The sequence below is a fragment of the Notolepis coatsorum genome (assembly GCF_963971535.1).
Source record: "Notolepis coatsorum genome assembly, chromosome: 7".
Lineage (NCBI taxonomy): Eukaryota > Metazoa > Chordata > Actinopteri > Aulopiformes > Paralepididae > Notolepis > Notolepis coatsorum.
In genome coordinates this window covers 178517313-178533583 of record NC_140171.1, presented here as the reverse complement: position 1 = coordinate 178533583, position 16271 = coordinate 178517313, and the positions used below count along the sequence as shown (strand labels likewise).

At 46.4% G+C, this 16271-nt stretch overlaps 1 long non-coding RNA gene across 1 annotated transcript; it reads left to right on the top strand.

The window, feature by feature from the left end:
• The first annotated feature begins 2976 nt into the window (after nucleotides 1-2976).
• LOC311231554 lies at nucleotides 2977-12337 on the top strand. Its single transcript, XR_014619883.1, has 3 exons — nucleotides 2977-3059; nucleotides 3161-3213; nucleotides 11952-12337. It is a non-coding gene; the product is annotated as an uncharacterized lncRNA (long non-coding RNA).
• Nucleotides 12338-16271: the final 3934 nt, after the last annotated feature.

Sequence of the window (16271 nt, the reverse complement as noted above, 5' to 3'; positions counted from 1 at the left end):
CCTTCCGCCGGGGCGGCTGTGTTCAGCTGTCCCCTCTGGCGCCTGTCTCGTCCGCAGTCTCCAGGCTAGGGTTGCCTGGTTTTTCCCCGGTGCGCTGCCTGCTTCCGTTGGTTAACCTTTTTTGTGTGCTTACGGCCATGCTGACTGCCTGTTCTGCGGGGTCAGTGTGCCAGGCGGTGTACTGTTGGGGGGACGGGGCCCGCTCGGTTTACGGCCATACCGACCTGAACACGCCCGATCTCGTCCGATCTCGGAAGCTAAGCAGGTTCTGGCCTGGTTGGTACTTGGGATACCGCCTGGGATTACCAGGTGCAGTAACTGGGGGGCCTTTGTCCGAATACGCTGGCGATGTGGGGGGCGGGGCACTACGTGCCCACCTGGTGGGGTCTTGATGCTGGCATCATGGACTTCTCCGGGCCCCCATTCCAGGGAGTCCAGTCCTTTTGGTGGGTCTGGGTCTTCCTTCGCGCTCCGCTGCTACGGCCTTGCCACGGGGTTGGGTTTGCCCTTGACCCCGTGATTCTGGGGGCAGTAACGAGGTTGTTCCTCCGTTCGTTCCCGGGTGGCATGCGGGTTGTGCGTGTGTGTAGTCGTGGGGTCAAGCCACGGTCTGCTCACCCTGTGCGTTAAGTTGCTTGAGTGCCTCTTCGCACGGTCGGGTCCGTCGCCTTCCCGTGAAGCCTCTAATAGGGGGGATACCCTCCATTAGGGGGGGTCGGGGGGGCTCGGCCCTCCCTGTTCTGATGGTTTTGGGGGGCTGTCAGCGGGGTGTATTTGTCAGCCAAGTGGCTCCGCTTGGCCTCCCTTGTGCAGTGTGATGCCAAGCTAAGCCACTAACGATACAGAACGTTAGGTTATGACTATAACCAAGTTCTGTTAGTTAGGGGCGATGCTTGGCATCAGACGGCCGCTGCAGCCCTTGTCCTCACCTTGTGGTGAAAGCTTGGGAAGGAGGAGAGCAGGTGACCACACACCTGCTTATGAAGGTAAGCTGATGAGGGGTGTGGTCAGACTAATACTGGTATTAGAGGTACATTTGTGGTTTATTCAGTACGCGTGCACGTACGCGAGATAGTGCAGTGTGATGCCAAGCATCGCCCCTAACTAACAGAACTTGGTTATAGTCATAACCTAACGTTACTGACCACCTCCATCGAGGGCTGTGTTAAAGTAAGTTACTGACCGTCACCATCGAGGGCTGTGTTAAAGTAAGTTACTGACCATCACCATCGAGGGCTGTGTTAAAGTAAGTTACTGACCATCACCATCGAGTGTTAAAGTAAGTTACTGACCATCTCCATCGAGGGCTGTGTTAAAGTAAGTTACTGACCACCTCCATCGAGGGCTGTGTTAAAGTAAGTTACTGACCACCTCCATCGAGGGCTGTGTTAAAGTAAGTTACTGACCGTCACCATCGAGGGCTGTGTTAAAGTAAGTTACTGACCACCTCCATCGAGGGCTGTGTTAAAGTAAGTTACTGACCACCTCCATCGAGGGCTGTGTTAAAGTAAGTTACTGACCACCTCCATCGAGGGCTGTGTTAAAGTAAGTTACTGACCACCTCCATCGAGGGCTGTGTTAAAGTAAGTTACTGACCACCTCCATCGAGGGCTGTGTTAAAGTAAGTTACTGACCATCACCATCGAGGGCTGTGTTAAAGTAAGTTACTGACCACCTCCATCGAGGGCTGTGTTAAAGTAAGTTACTGACCATCACCATCGAGGGCTGTGTTAAAGTAAGTTACTGACCGTCACCATCGAGGGCTGTGTTAAAGTAAGTTACTGACCACCTCCATCGAGGGCTGTGTTAAAGTAAGTTACTGACCACCTCCATCGAGGGCTGTGTTAAAGTAAGTTACTGACCGTCACCATCGAGGGCTGTGTTAAAGTAAGTTACTGACCACCTCCATCGAGGGCTGTGTTAAAGTAAGTTACTGACAGTCACCATCGAGGGCTGTGTTAAAGTAAGTCAACGTGTGTATATATATATATATATATATAGTCTAAGCTCATTTCCAACACGTCCCTCTTCATTAACACTTTGGACGCCACAGCGATATGCGTAATGTGTTGTTTTAAAAGGCAGACGCTCTAAAATATAGGAATACGTGGCGGTGTTTGCAGGGCTATAACTATATTCTATATTATAGCTACGGATACAATACTATGGCCCATTTGACATCGACTATCTATCGTTCAATATGTGTTGAAGAAATAATTTCTTCATCCATAAATTCCCGTTATATACCGTGATGAGTGACTAGTTTTAGAGTAATCCTGTCTAATCTAAGAAAACTACGCTATGCAGCAATACGTGCAATTCACTAAAAACGTTGCCATTCTCGCCTGTACACGCTACTTTTTCGAGATCACATCTATATTATCGGTATTATGTTTCATCATGAATGCATGAAAGGGTGGGGGGGGGGTAGTTTTTTGATGCTTTGATTGTCACCAACGGCACACGTTGTGGAGTAAAATACACACATATTGTGATCGAAGTGAAGTCATGGTTGGATCACAGCAGGATTGATACCATATATGGCTTACCTTCACTAGGATGTACCCCAAAAAGAATATTCCAATTATCTGATCGCGAGTCCCAGTATTGGTGTCGATCGTGTCGCCAACATAATCCGCCACACATCATGCACTGGGAGCAATTCACGCTTCTCAATCCGACCACTATAACCGCCCCCCTTGCCCGACCAATAGAAATCCGACCGGAGACTTCTGATCGACCCACAGGCCAAGATATAATGTTTCAAAGGGTGCTCTATACTGCCACCTGGGTGGATGCGGCCGGTATTGCACTTTGACATTCTCAGGATGATTCCCCATGTTAACCCAGATGTCCGTGTGCCTGTAATGAATGGAAATATCAAATAAAAGAAATAACAATGAAAACCCGACTATCATTGTGTCTGGCGTCCAAAGTGTTAATAACTGACCTCTGCTTTCGTTCCCCCTCCTGCAGAATATTCTCGTCACGTATCTTGGGATGGTGTTTGGCGGAGACTACATCTTCACCTGGACCAACTTCATTGGTCTAAATATCAGGTGAGGGATGTTCCTTCAGCTGTACTGGTTGTTGTTGTTGTTGTTGTTGCTGTAATGACATGAGATGAAATATGGACCCTTGCCTCGTGTTTCCTCCGCAGCATCGCCGGAAGTCTGGTGTACTCCTACCTCACCTTCACAGAGGAGCGGGCGAGTGAGTCACGGCCCTTTGGTCTGTTTTAACTCCATGGAGGCGCCAGTACAGAGGTCAGGGGTCACGTTGAATAAGATACCAGTACAGAGGTCAAGGGTCATGTTGAATAAGATACCAGTACAGGGGTCAGGGGTCATGTTGAATAAGATACCAGTACAGAGGTCAAGGGTCATGTTGAATAAGATACCAGTACAGGGGTCAGGGGTCATGTTGAATAAGATACCAGTACAGAGGTCAGGGGTCACGTTGAATAAGATACCAGTACAGAGGTCAGGGGTCACGTTGAATAAGATACCAGTACAGAGGTCAGGGGTCACGTTGAATAAGATACCAGTACAGAGGTCAGGGGTCACGTTGAATAAGATACCAGTACAGGGGTCAGGGGTCACGTTGAATAAGATACCAGTACAGAGGTCATGTTGAATAAGATACCAGTACAGGGGTCAGGGGTCATGTTGAATAAGATACCAGTACAGACGTCAGGGGTCATGTTGAATAAGATACCAGTACAGAGGTCAGGGGTCATGTTGAATAAGATACCAGTACAGAGGTCAGGGGTCATGTTGAATAAGATACCAGAACAGAGGTCAGAGGTCATGTTGAATAAGATACCAGTACAGGGGTCATGTTGAATAAGATACCAGAACAGAGGTCAGAGGTCATGTTGAATAAGATACCAGTACAGGGGTCAGGGGTCATGTTGAATAAGATACCAGTACAGGGGTCAGGGGTCATGTTGAATAAGATACCAGAACAGAGGTCAGAGGTCATGTTGAATAAGATACCAGTACAGAGGTCAGGGGTCATGTTGAATAAGATACCAGTACAGAGGTCAGGGGTCATGTTGAATAAGATACCAGTACAGAGGTCATGTTGAATAAGATACCAGTACAGAGGTCAAGGGTCATGTTGAATAAGATACCAGTACAGAGGTCAGGGGTCATGTTGAATAAGATACCAGTACAGAGGTCAGGGGTCATGTTGAATAAGATACCAGTACAGAGGTCAGAGGTCATGTTGAATAAGATACCAGTACAGAGGTCAGGGGTCATGTTGAATAAGATACCAGTACAGGGGTCAGGGGTCATGTTGAATAAGATACCAGTACAGAGGTCATGTTGAATAAGATACCAGTACAGAGGTCAGGGGTCATGTTGAATAAGATACCAGTACAGAGGTCAGAGGTCATGTTGAATAAGATACCAGTACAGGGGTCAGGGGTCATGTTGAATAAGATACCAGTACAGAGGTCAGAGGTCATGTTGAATAAGATACCAGTACAGAGGTCAGAGGTCATGTTGAATAAGATACCAGTACAGGGGTCAGGGGTCATGTTGAATAAGATACCAGTACAGGGGTCAGGGGTCATGTTGAATAAGATACCAGCTCCAGGGGTCAGGGGTCATGTTGAATAAGATACCAGTACAGAGGTCAGGGGTCATGTTGAATAAGATACCAGTACAGAGGTCAGAGGTCATGTTGAATAAGATACCAGTACAGAGGTCAGAGGTCATGTTGAATAAGATACCAGTACAGGGGTCAGGGGTCATGTTGTATAAGATACCAGTACAGAGGTCAGAGGTCATGTTGAATAAGATACCAGTACAGAGGTCAGAGGTCATGTTGAATAAGATACCAGTACAGAGGTCAGGGGTCATGTTGAATAAGATACCAGTACAGAGGTCAGGGGTCATGTTGAATAAGATACCAGTACAGAGGTCAGGGGTCATGTTGAATAAGATACCAGTACAGGGGTCATGTTGAATAAGATACCAGTACAGAGGTCAGGGGTCATGTTGAATAAGATACCAGTACAGAGGTCAGAGGTCATGTTGAATAAGATACCAGTACAGAGGTCAGGGGTCATGTTGTATAAGATACCAGTACAGAGGTCAGAGGTCATGTTGAATAAGATACCAGTACAGAGGTCAGGGGTCATGTTGTATAAGATACCAGTACAGAGGTCAGGGGTCATGTTGAATAAGATACCAGAACAGGGGTCATGTTGAATAAGATACCAGTACAGAGGTCAGGGGTCATGTTGAATAAGATACCAGTACAGAGGTCAGGGGTCATGTTGAATAAGATACCAGTACAGAGGTCAGGGGTCATGTTGAATAAGATACCAGTACAGAGGTCAGGGGTCATGTTGAATAAGATACCAGTACAGAGGTCAGAGGTCATGTTGAATAAGATACCAGTACAGAGGTCAGGGGTCATGTTGAATAAGATACCAGAACAGAGGTCAGGGGTCATGTTGAATAAGATACCAGTACAGAGGTCAGAGGTCATGTTGAATAAGATACCAGTACAGAGGTCAGGGGTCATGTTGTATAAGATACCAGTAGAGGTCAGGGGTCATGTTGTATAAGATACCAGTAGAGGTCAGGGGTCATGTTGAATAAGATACCAGTACAGAGGTCAGGGTCATGTTGAATAAGATACCAGTACAGAGGTCAGAGGTCATGTTGAATAAGATACCAGTACAGAGGTCAGGGGTCATGTTGAATAAGATACCAGTACAGAGGTCAGGGGTCATGTTGAATAAGATACCAGTACAGAGGTCAGAGGTCATGTTGAATAAGATACCAGTACAGAGGTCAGGGGTCATGTTGAATAAGATACCAGTACAGAGGTCAGGGGTCATGTTGAATAAGATACCAGTACAGAGGTCAGGGGTCATGTTGAATAAGATACCAGTACAGAGGTCAGGGGTCATGTTGAATAAGATACCAGTACAGAGGTCAGAGGTCATGTTGAATAAGATACCAGTACAGAGGTCAGGGGTCATGTTGAATAAGATACCAGTACAGAGGTCAGGGGTCATGTTGAATAAGATACCAGTACAGAGGTCAGGGGTCATGTTGAATAAGATACCAGTACAGAGGTCAGGGGTCATGTTGAATAAGATACCAGTACAGAGGTCAGAGGTCATGTTGAATAAGATACCAGTACAGAGGTCAGGGGTCATGTTGAATAAGATACCAGTACAGAGGTCAGGGGTCATGTTGAATAAGATACCAGTACAGAGGTCAGGGGTCATGTTGAATAAGATACCAGTACAGGGGTCAGGGGTCATGTTGAATAAGATACCAGTACAGAGGTCAGGGGTCATGTTGAATAAGATACCAGTACAGAGGTCAGAGGTCATGTTGAATAAGATACCAGAACAGAGGTCAGGGGTCATGTTGAATAAGATACCAGTACAGAGGTCAGGGGTCATGTTGAATAAGATACCAGTACAGGGGTCAGGGGTCATGTTGAATAAGATACCAGTACAGGGGTCAGGGGTCATGTTGAATAAGATACCAGAACAGAGGTCAGGGGTCATGTTGAATAAGATACCAGAACAGAGGTCAGGGGTCATGTTGAATAAGATACCAGTACAGAGGTCAGGGGTCATGTTGAATAAGATACCAGTACAGAGGTCAGAGGTCATGTTGAATAAGATACCAGTACAGAGGTCAGGGGTCATGTTGAATAAGATACCAGTACAGAGGTCAGGGGTCATGTTGAATAAGATACCAGTACAGAGGTCAGGGGTCATGTTGAATAAGATACCAGTACAGAGGTCAGGGGTCATGTTGAATAAGATACCAGTACAGAGGTCAGGGGTCATGTTGAATAAGATACCAGTACAGAGGTCAGGGGTCATGTTGAATAAGATACCAGTACAGAGGTCAGGGGTCATGTTGAATAAGATACCAGTACAGAGGTCAGGGGTCATGTTGAATAAGATACCAGAACAGAGGTCAGAGGTCATGTTGAATAAGATACCAGTACAGAGGTCAGGGGTCATGTTGAATAAGATGCCAGTACAGAGGTCAGGGGTCATGTTGAATAAGATACCAGTACAGGGGTCAGGGGTCATGTTGAATAAGATACCAGTACAGAGGTCAGAGGTCATGTTGAATAAGATACCAGTACAGAGGTCAGGGGTCATGTTGAATAAGATACCAGTACAGAGGTCAGGGGTCATGTTGAATAAGATACCAGTACAGAGGTCAGAGGTCATGTTGAATAAGATACCAGTACAGAGGTCAGGGGTCATGTTGAATAAGATACCAGTACAGAGGTCAGGGGTCATGTTGAATAAGATACCAGAACAGAGGTCAGAGGTCATGTTGAATAAGATACCAGTACAGAGGTCAGAGGTCATGTTGAATAAGATACCAGTACAGAGGTCAGGGGTCATGTTGAATAAGATACCAGTACAGGGGTCATGTTGAATAAGATACCAGAACAGAGGTCAGAGGTCATGTTGAATAAGATACCAGTACAGAGGTCAGGGGTCATGTTGAATAAGATACCAGAACAGAGGTCAGAGGTCATGTTGAATAAGATACCAGTACAGGGGTCATGTTGAATAAGATACCAGAACAGAGGTCAGAGGTCATGTTGAATAAGATACCAGTACAGAGGTCAGAGGTCATGTTGAATAAGATACCAGAACAGAGGTCAGAGGTCATGTTCAATAAGATACCAGTACAGAGGTCAGGGGTCATGTTGAATAAGATACCAGTACAGAGGTCAGAGGTCATGTTGAATAAGATACCAGAACAGAGGTCAGAGGTCATGTTGAATAAGATACCAGTACAGGGGTCAGAGGTCATGTTGAATAAGATACCAGTACAGGGGTCAGAGGTCATGTTGAATAAGATACCAGTACAGAGGTCAGGGGTCATGTTGAATAAGATACCAGAACAGAGGTCAGGGGTCATGTTGAATAAGATACCAGTACAGAGGTCAGAGGTCATGTTGAATAAGATACCAGTACAGGGGTCAGGGGTCATGTTGAATAAGATACCAGTACAGAGGTCAGGGGTCATGTTGAATAAGATACCAGAACAGAGGTCATGTTGAATAAGATACCAGTACAGAGGTCAGGGGTCATGTTGAATAAGATACCAGTACAGGGGTCAGGGGTCATGTTGAATAAGATACCAGTACAGAGGTCAGGGGTCATGTTGTATAAGATACCAGTAGAGGTCAGGGGTCATGTTGTATAAGATACCAGTAGAGGTCAGGGGTCATGTTGAATAAGATACCAGTACAGAGGTCAGGGGTCATGTTGAATAAGATACCAGTACAGAGGTCAGAGGTCATGTTGAATAAGATACCAGTACAGAGGTCAGGGGTCATGTTGAATAAGATACCAGTACAGAGGTCAGAGGTCATGTTGAATAAGATACCAGTACAGAGGTCAGGGGTCATGTTGAATAAGATACCAGTACAGAGGTCAGGGGTCATGTTGAATAAGATACCAGAACAGAGGTCAGAGGTCATGTTGAATAAGATACCAGTACAGAGGTCAGAGGTCATGTTGAATAAGATACCAGTACAGAGGTCAGGGGTCATGTTGAATAAGATACCAGTACAGGGGTCATGTTGAATAAGATACCAGAACAGAGGTCAGAGGTCATGTTGAATAAGATACCAGTACAGAGGTCAGGGGTCATGTTGAATAAGATACCAGTACAGAGGTCAGGGGTCATGTTGAATAAGATACCAGTACAGAGGTCAGAGGTCATGTTGAATAAGATACCAGAACAGAGGTCAGGGGTCATGTTGAATAAGATACCAGTACAGAGGTCAGGGGTCATGTTGAATAAGATACCAGTACAGGGGTCAGGGGTCATGTTGAATAAGATACCAGTACAGGGGTCAGGGGTCATGTTGAATAAGATACCAGAACAGAGGTCAGGGGTCATGTTGAATAAGATACCAGAACAGAGGTCAGGGGTCATGTTGAATAAGATACCAGTACAGAGGTCAGGGGTCATGTTGAATAAGATACCAGTACAGAGGTCAGAGGTCATGTTGAATAAGATACCAGTACAGAGGTCAGGGGTCATGTTGAATAAGATACCAGTACAGAGGTCAGGGGTCATGTTGAATAAGATACCAGTACAGAGGTCAGGGGTCATGTTGAATAAGATACCAGTACAGAGGTCAGGGGTCATGTTGAATAAGATACCAGTACAGAGGTCAGGGGTCATGTTGAATAAGATACCAGTACAGAGGTCAGGGGTCATGTTGAATAAGATACCAGTACAGAGGTCAGGGGTCATGTTGAATAAGATACCAGAACAGAGGTCAGAGGTCATGTTGAATAAGATACCAGTACAGAGGTCAGGGGTCATGTTGAATAAGATGCCAGTACAGAGGTCAGGGGTCATGTTGAATAAGATACCAGTACAGGGGTCAGGGGTCATGTTGAATAAGATACCAGTACAGAGGTCAGAGGTCATGTTGAATAAGATACCAGTACAGAGGTCAGGGGTCATGTTGAATAAGATACCAGTACAGAGGTCAGGGGTCATGTTGAATAAGATACCAGTACAGAGGTCAGAGGTCATGTTGAATAAGATACCAGTACAGAGGTCAGGGGTCATGTTGAATAAGATACCAGTACAGAGGTCAGGGGTCATGTTGAATAAGATACCAGAACAGAGGTCAGAGGTCATGTTGAATAAGATACCAGTACAGAGGTCAGAGGTCATGTTGAATAAGATACCAGTACAGAGGTCAGGGGTCATGTTGAATAAGATACCAGTACAGGGGTCATGTTGAATAAGATACCAGAACAGAGGTCAGAGGTCATGTTGAATAAGATACCAGTACAGAGGTCAGGGGTCATGTTGAATAAGATACCAGAACAGAGGTCAGAGGTCATGTTGAATAAGATACCAGTACAGGGGTCATGTTGAATAAGATACCAGAACAGAGGTCAGAGGTCATGTTGAATAAGATACCAGTACAGAGGTCAGAGGTCATGTTGAATAAGATACCAGAACAGAGGTCAGAGGTCATGTTCAATAAGATACCAGTACAGAGGTCAGGGGTCATGTTGAATAAGATACCAGTACAGAGGTCAGAGGTCATGTTGAATAAGATACCAGAACAGAGGTCAGAGGTCATGTTGAATAAGATACCAGTACAGGGGTCAGAGGTCATGTTGAATAAGATACCAGTACAGGGGTCAGAGGTCATGTTGAATAAGATACCAGTACAGAGGTCAGGGGTCATGTTGAATAAGATACCAGAACAGAGGTCAGGGGTCATGTTGAATAAGATACCAGTACAGAGGTCAGAGGTCATGTTGAATAAGATACCAGTACAGGGGTCAGGGGTCATGTTGAATAAGATACCAGTACAGAGGTCAGGGGTCATGTTGAATAAGATACCAGAACAGAGGTCATGTTGAATAAGATACCAGTACAGAGGTCAGGGGTCATGTTGAATAAGATACCAGTACAGGGGTCAGGGGTCATGTTGAATAAGATACCAGTACAGAGGTCAGGGGTCATGTTGAATAAGATACCAGTACAGGGGTCAGGGGTCATGTTGAATAAGATACCAGAACAGAGGTCAGAGGTCATGTTGAATAAGATACCAGTACAGGGGTCAGGGGTCATGTTGAATAAGATACCAGTACAGAGGTCAGAGGTCATGTTGTATAAGATACCAGTACAGAGGTCAGAGGTCATGTTGAATAAGATACCAGTACAGGGGTCAGGGGTCATGTTGTATAAGATACCAGTACAGAGGTCAGGGGTCATGTTGAATAAGATACCAGTACAGAGGTCAGGGGTCATGTTGAATAAGATACCAGAACAGAGGTCAGGGGTCATGTTGAATAAGATACCAGTACAGAGGTCAGGGGTCATGTTGAATAAGATACCAGTACAGAGGTCAGGGGTCATGTTGAATAAGATACCAGTACAGAGGTCAGAGGTCATGTTGAATAAGATACCAGTACAGAGGTCAGGGGTCATGTTGAATAAGATACCAGTACAGAGGTCAGGGGTCATGTTGAATAAGATACCAGTACAGAGGTCAGGGGTCATGTTGAATAAGATACCAGTACAGAGGTCAGGGGTCATGTTGAATAAGATACCAGTACAGAGGTCAGGGGTCATGTTGAATAAGATACCAGTACAGGGGTCAGGGGTCATGTTGAATAAGATACCAGTACAGAGGTCAGGGGTCATGTTGAATAAGATGCCAGTACAGGGGTCAGGGGTCATGTTGAATAAGATACCAGTACAGAGGTCAGGGGTCATGTTGAATAAGATACCAGTACAGAGGTCAGAGGTCATGTTGAATAAGATACCAGTACAGAGGTCAGAGGTCATGTTGAATAAGATACCAGTACAGGGGTCATGTTGTATAAGATACCAGTAGAGGTCAGGGGTCATGTTGAATAAGATACCAGTACAGAGGTCAGGGGTCATGTTGAATAAGATACCAGTACAGGGGTCAGGGGTCATGTTGTATAAGATACCAGTAGAGGTCAGGGGTCATGTTGAATAAGATACCAGTACAGAGGTCAGAGGTCATGTTGAATAAGATACCAGTACAGAGGTCAGGGGTCATGTTGAATAAGATACCAGTACAGAGGTCAGGGGTCATGTTGAATAAGATACCAGTACAGAGGTCAGGGGTCATGTTGAATAAGATACCAGTACAGAGGTCAGAGGTCATGTTGAATAAGATACCAGTACAGAGGTCAGGGGTCATGTTGAATAAGATACCAGTACAGAGGTCAGGGGTCATGTTGAATAAGATACCAGTACAGAGGTCAGAGGTCATGTTGAATAAGATACCAGTACAGAGGTCAGGGGTCATGTTGAATAAGATACCAGTACAGAGGTCAGGGGTCATGTTGAATAAGATACCAGCTCCAGGGGGTCATGTGTAAATACAAGTTTCTGAAATGTTGCCTTGTTTGACAGAGGAGTCATGAACCCGAGCGCCACCAGGACCAGGACCACCACCGGGACCAGGACCAGGACCACCACCGGGACCAGGACCAGCACCGGCCACGTCCTGAGGGGACTATTGAAGCCAGCATTACAGCACATCTTTGGAAAATGTTGTACCGTTTAATATCTTAAATGTATTTCTATTGCTTACTTTATTAGTGTTTTCTACATCATACAAAACTACTGTGTATATAAATATGATTTATTTTTCAATCAGGCAAGGTAATCAACTATTACATAATGTAAATAAAAGTGCCTGAACTTGCCTGTAACAGATTTCTTCATGAAATATTTTAATTTGTTTGTTTAAATAAAACATTAAGATTATTCTCTTAAATAAAATTCCTGTTACTATCTATATGCCTCCTGTTTGGTATCTGAAAATGTGAAACCACCAAGTGAATTTTGTGAATTACATTTATTAAATATAACAATATTCCATTCACAGCCATTCTCTGTATAATACTTTTTTTTTTTACCATGTTGTCACTTTTTGGAGAAAAACTTTACAACACATTGTCAAAGTTGTGAAAAAAAGAACTACATGAATCAACAATCAACGTCATTTGAGGCGCTAGAAACAAACTGTTCATTGAAACAATTATGTGAATGTAAGTTCAAAGCTGGAGTATAATGCAAAACAAATAAAGATATTTAACCCTTTCACTGCCACACTACATATCTTTAACCCTTTCACTGCCACACTACAGGTTAACCCTTTACTATCACTACAGACCGTGAAGGGTTAACGTAAGGTTATGTATATAACCAAGTTCTATGAGTTATGGTGACGCTCAGCATCATACTGCACTGTACTTCACTTCATGCACGAGCACTGAATAAAAAAATCCACCATGTACCTTTACATCCCAACATTCGTCTGGCCACACCCCCATCCGCTTACCTTCATAAGCAGGTGTGTGGTCACCTACTCGCCTCCTTCACTTTCACCACAAGGCGAGATCAAGGGCCACAGCGGCGTCTGATGCTGAGCGTCACCATAACTCATAGAACTTGGTTATATACATAACCTTACGTTCTATTTCGTTATGGATCTCGCTCAGCATCATACTGCACAAGGGAGGCTGAGCGAGAGCCATAGCCCGACAAATGCACCCCGCTGAGGCCCCCCACAACCATCAGTCCGGGGAGGACCGAGCCCCCCCGACCCTCCCTAATGGAGGATACCCCCCCTATTGGAGGCTTACGGGAGGGAGACTGATCCGACCGTGCAAAGAGGAACTCAAGCAACCCAACGCACAGGGTGAGCAGACCGTGGCTTGACCCCACGACTACACACACGCACAACCCGCATGCCACCCGGGAACGAACGGAAGGAACAACCTCGTTACTGCCCCCAGAATCACGGGGTCAAGAGCAAACCCAACCCTGTGGCAAGGCTGTAGCAGCGGAGCGCGAAGGAAGACCCAGACCCACCGAAGGGACTGGATCCCCCGGAAAAAAGGGTGCCTGGAGAGGTCAATGACGTCAGTGACACCGCCCCCCACATCGCCAGCGTATTCGGATAAGGCCCCTCCAAGAGCGGGCCCCTTCCCCCCAATAGCACACCGCCTGGCACACTGACCCTGCAGAACAGGCAGTCAGCATGGCCGTAAGCACTCAAAAAGGTTAACCAACGGAAGCAGGCAGCGCACCGGGGAAACCAGGCAGCAGGCTGTAACCTGAGCCTGGAGCACTGCGGATGAGACAGGTGCCAAAGGAGTCAGCTGAAAACAGCCCCCCTGGCGGAAGGGGCGTATGCTGGCGTTGTTGATCACCATGACAAAGCCGATCATGAATGTGCAGGGGCACACTCAACCGGGCAACCCGGGAGTTGACACTGCTCCAACATACCAGGGAATCAACTACCCTCTCGGTACAGACGGTGGTTGTTCCTATAACCCCTCAAGAAAAAAGGGTTATCCCAGGCCTACGGTATCAACGAAACTTTACTTCGGACCGGGCCCGGCGGCTCGGGAAGCACACAGGGTTACCAGAGGAGGTCCAGAAGACCACCCCAACAGCCCCCTCTTCGCCATGCGTGAGAGAGGAGCGAAGAAAGGAGAACCAGCCCCTTATGATAGTGCCAGGTACAAAAGAGTACCTAACAAAGGGTCTCCAAAAACGCCTAACCCTGTGACACCCGGGCCGACCCGACATTTTCCCCCCCGAAAAAAGCACAAGTCCCTCAGGGTACCAGAACAGCAGATCTGCATCCCCGGCGGACAACGGGTTTAACTGACCTGGACCAGCGCGACCAGACCAGTCCTGTGTCCTAACCACGCCGACATGCCCACTCCAGAAGAGGGGGTAGGTATGCGTGTCGATCTAAAAGATGAAAAGAGGGCGCCACCCAGACGGTCCCATTTGGACCGTGCTCAGTGGCCCACCCCAAGGGCGTGAGACCCCTCTACCTATGTTCTGATCTATTCCGTTAACATCCCCCAGATATGAACGAGAATTCATCGAGACAACCTAGTAAACTGGCGATCGGAAGAGACAAAACTCCATCCCAGTTGCCCTATAAAAACGGTGTTTTAATAACAAGCAACCAAGGCGCACTTAGCCCCTGCGTGATTCTTAACAGAAACACACCGAGCCAGCACTATGTATGCGTCGAGACCCAAACACATCAATGGATAGTCTAGCAAGACACCAAACATTGTTCCTCCAAGTTGCCTGGGAGAATGACACGGAGCCGTCGTGCTTCATGTTCCTTCCTCTTTTTATTTAAAAAGCAAAAGTACACTCTTACAGAGGAATGCCGTTTTTCATAACGAGAGAATACAGAATCCTCGATTATGTATTGGCCACAGGCCTTGCCAAGCACACATGATAAGTGACCAAACAATCTTTTCTTTAGGAAAAAATTGTTTCTCAAGCGGAAAGCACAACCCCAGCAATTAAGCAGAGGGTTACATCGTAACAATACCCCACTCCCACCCCAGTAACATTACCCCCCCCACAAACAGTGACACAATATATTGTAAACAACATGTCTGAGAGGAGGGTGGGGAAGCCCCAGGGAAACCGGGGGGACCACCCCTCCTTCCTTACCCTTGATACGACCAAGTTGAACAGGTAACCCTGTTAATATGTGAACACACTGTTCATTGTCATTACAGGCTGAGAAAAGAATTCATTCCTCAATCACATGTCACTAAGCATAGCGTCATAGGTTAATTAACCCCCTTAGTTGTGAGTTCACGTTACATGAACACACATGTTCTCATCACAACTAACCAGATCATTTTTACACATGTAAACAACAACCCGATTTCTATGGAGAGAGAAGCTATACCAGTGACGAGACAATTCACACACAACACGCGTCGTATCCTCAATGTATTGCAGCAACACACGTTTTGGAAAACATCGTTATTACAAAACATTTAGAAGGGAAGGAAAGAAGAAGTGTTTAAAGTCCGGTCGGGACCTTCCTACCCTGAGCGCAGGCCAAGAGAACTGCAATCTGGCTAACGGGACACCGAAGTTGAACACAGCATCTCCTGTGTCGGCGACGAGGGTAGCGTCGCTGCGCCACCCAGCCGCTACGTTTCTCCATGTTGACGCAGTCCTCGCTGGCAGGGCTCCCGGTGTAGGTTCGACTAACATCCTCTGTCAAAGATGACGTCGTAGTCAGAGTGTTTAAGGCATGTTATAGTCATAGAAAACGTTCAACAGTGTAGCATTAAGCTAACAGCCGTCTGACTGATAGCAACAAGCTAACGTTTACTAGCCTGGTAAACACAGCGAGCTAGCGCTGCAGCTAACAGCTGACTGGCTAACACGGTAGGCCACAACTAGCATGCCAGCTAAGCAGCTATCCGACTGATAGCAACAAGCTAACGTTTACTAGCCTGGTAAACACAGCGGGCTAGCGCCGCAGCTAACAGCTGACTGGCTAACACAGTAGGCCACAACTAGCACGCCAGCTATCACCTGAACTGTACACTTTGAGCATGGAACTCCCGATAAAGAAGATCCTATGCCCACATTTCCTCGTTAGGGTGTACTTTCATTTTTATATGAAAGGTGGGGCCTGCACGGGACAGAAGCATCCGCTCGAGAATCCTGGGTTCACCAGGACCTGGTCGCGGCCCACTAGATTGACCATCATGGGCGTCAGACCAAGATCCTCCGACCGCCGTTTAAGCCAAGCAGAGGACCCCAGCCTGGAGTCGGCGTTTCGTAAATTGTCAGCTAACCCCCACAGCATCAACAACAACCAGAGCTCGCAAGCAAAACAGTACGTACCCCATCCTGGAAACAACCGCTTCTCACAACAGT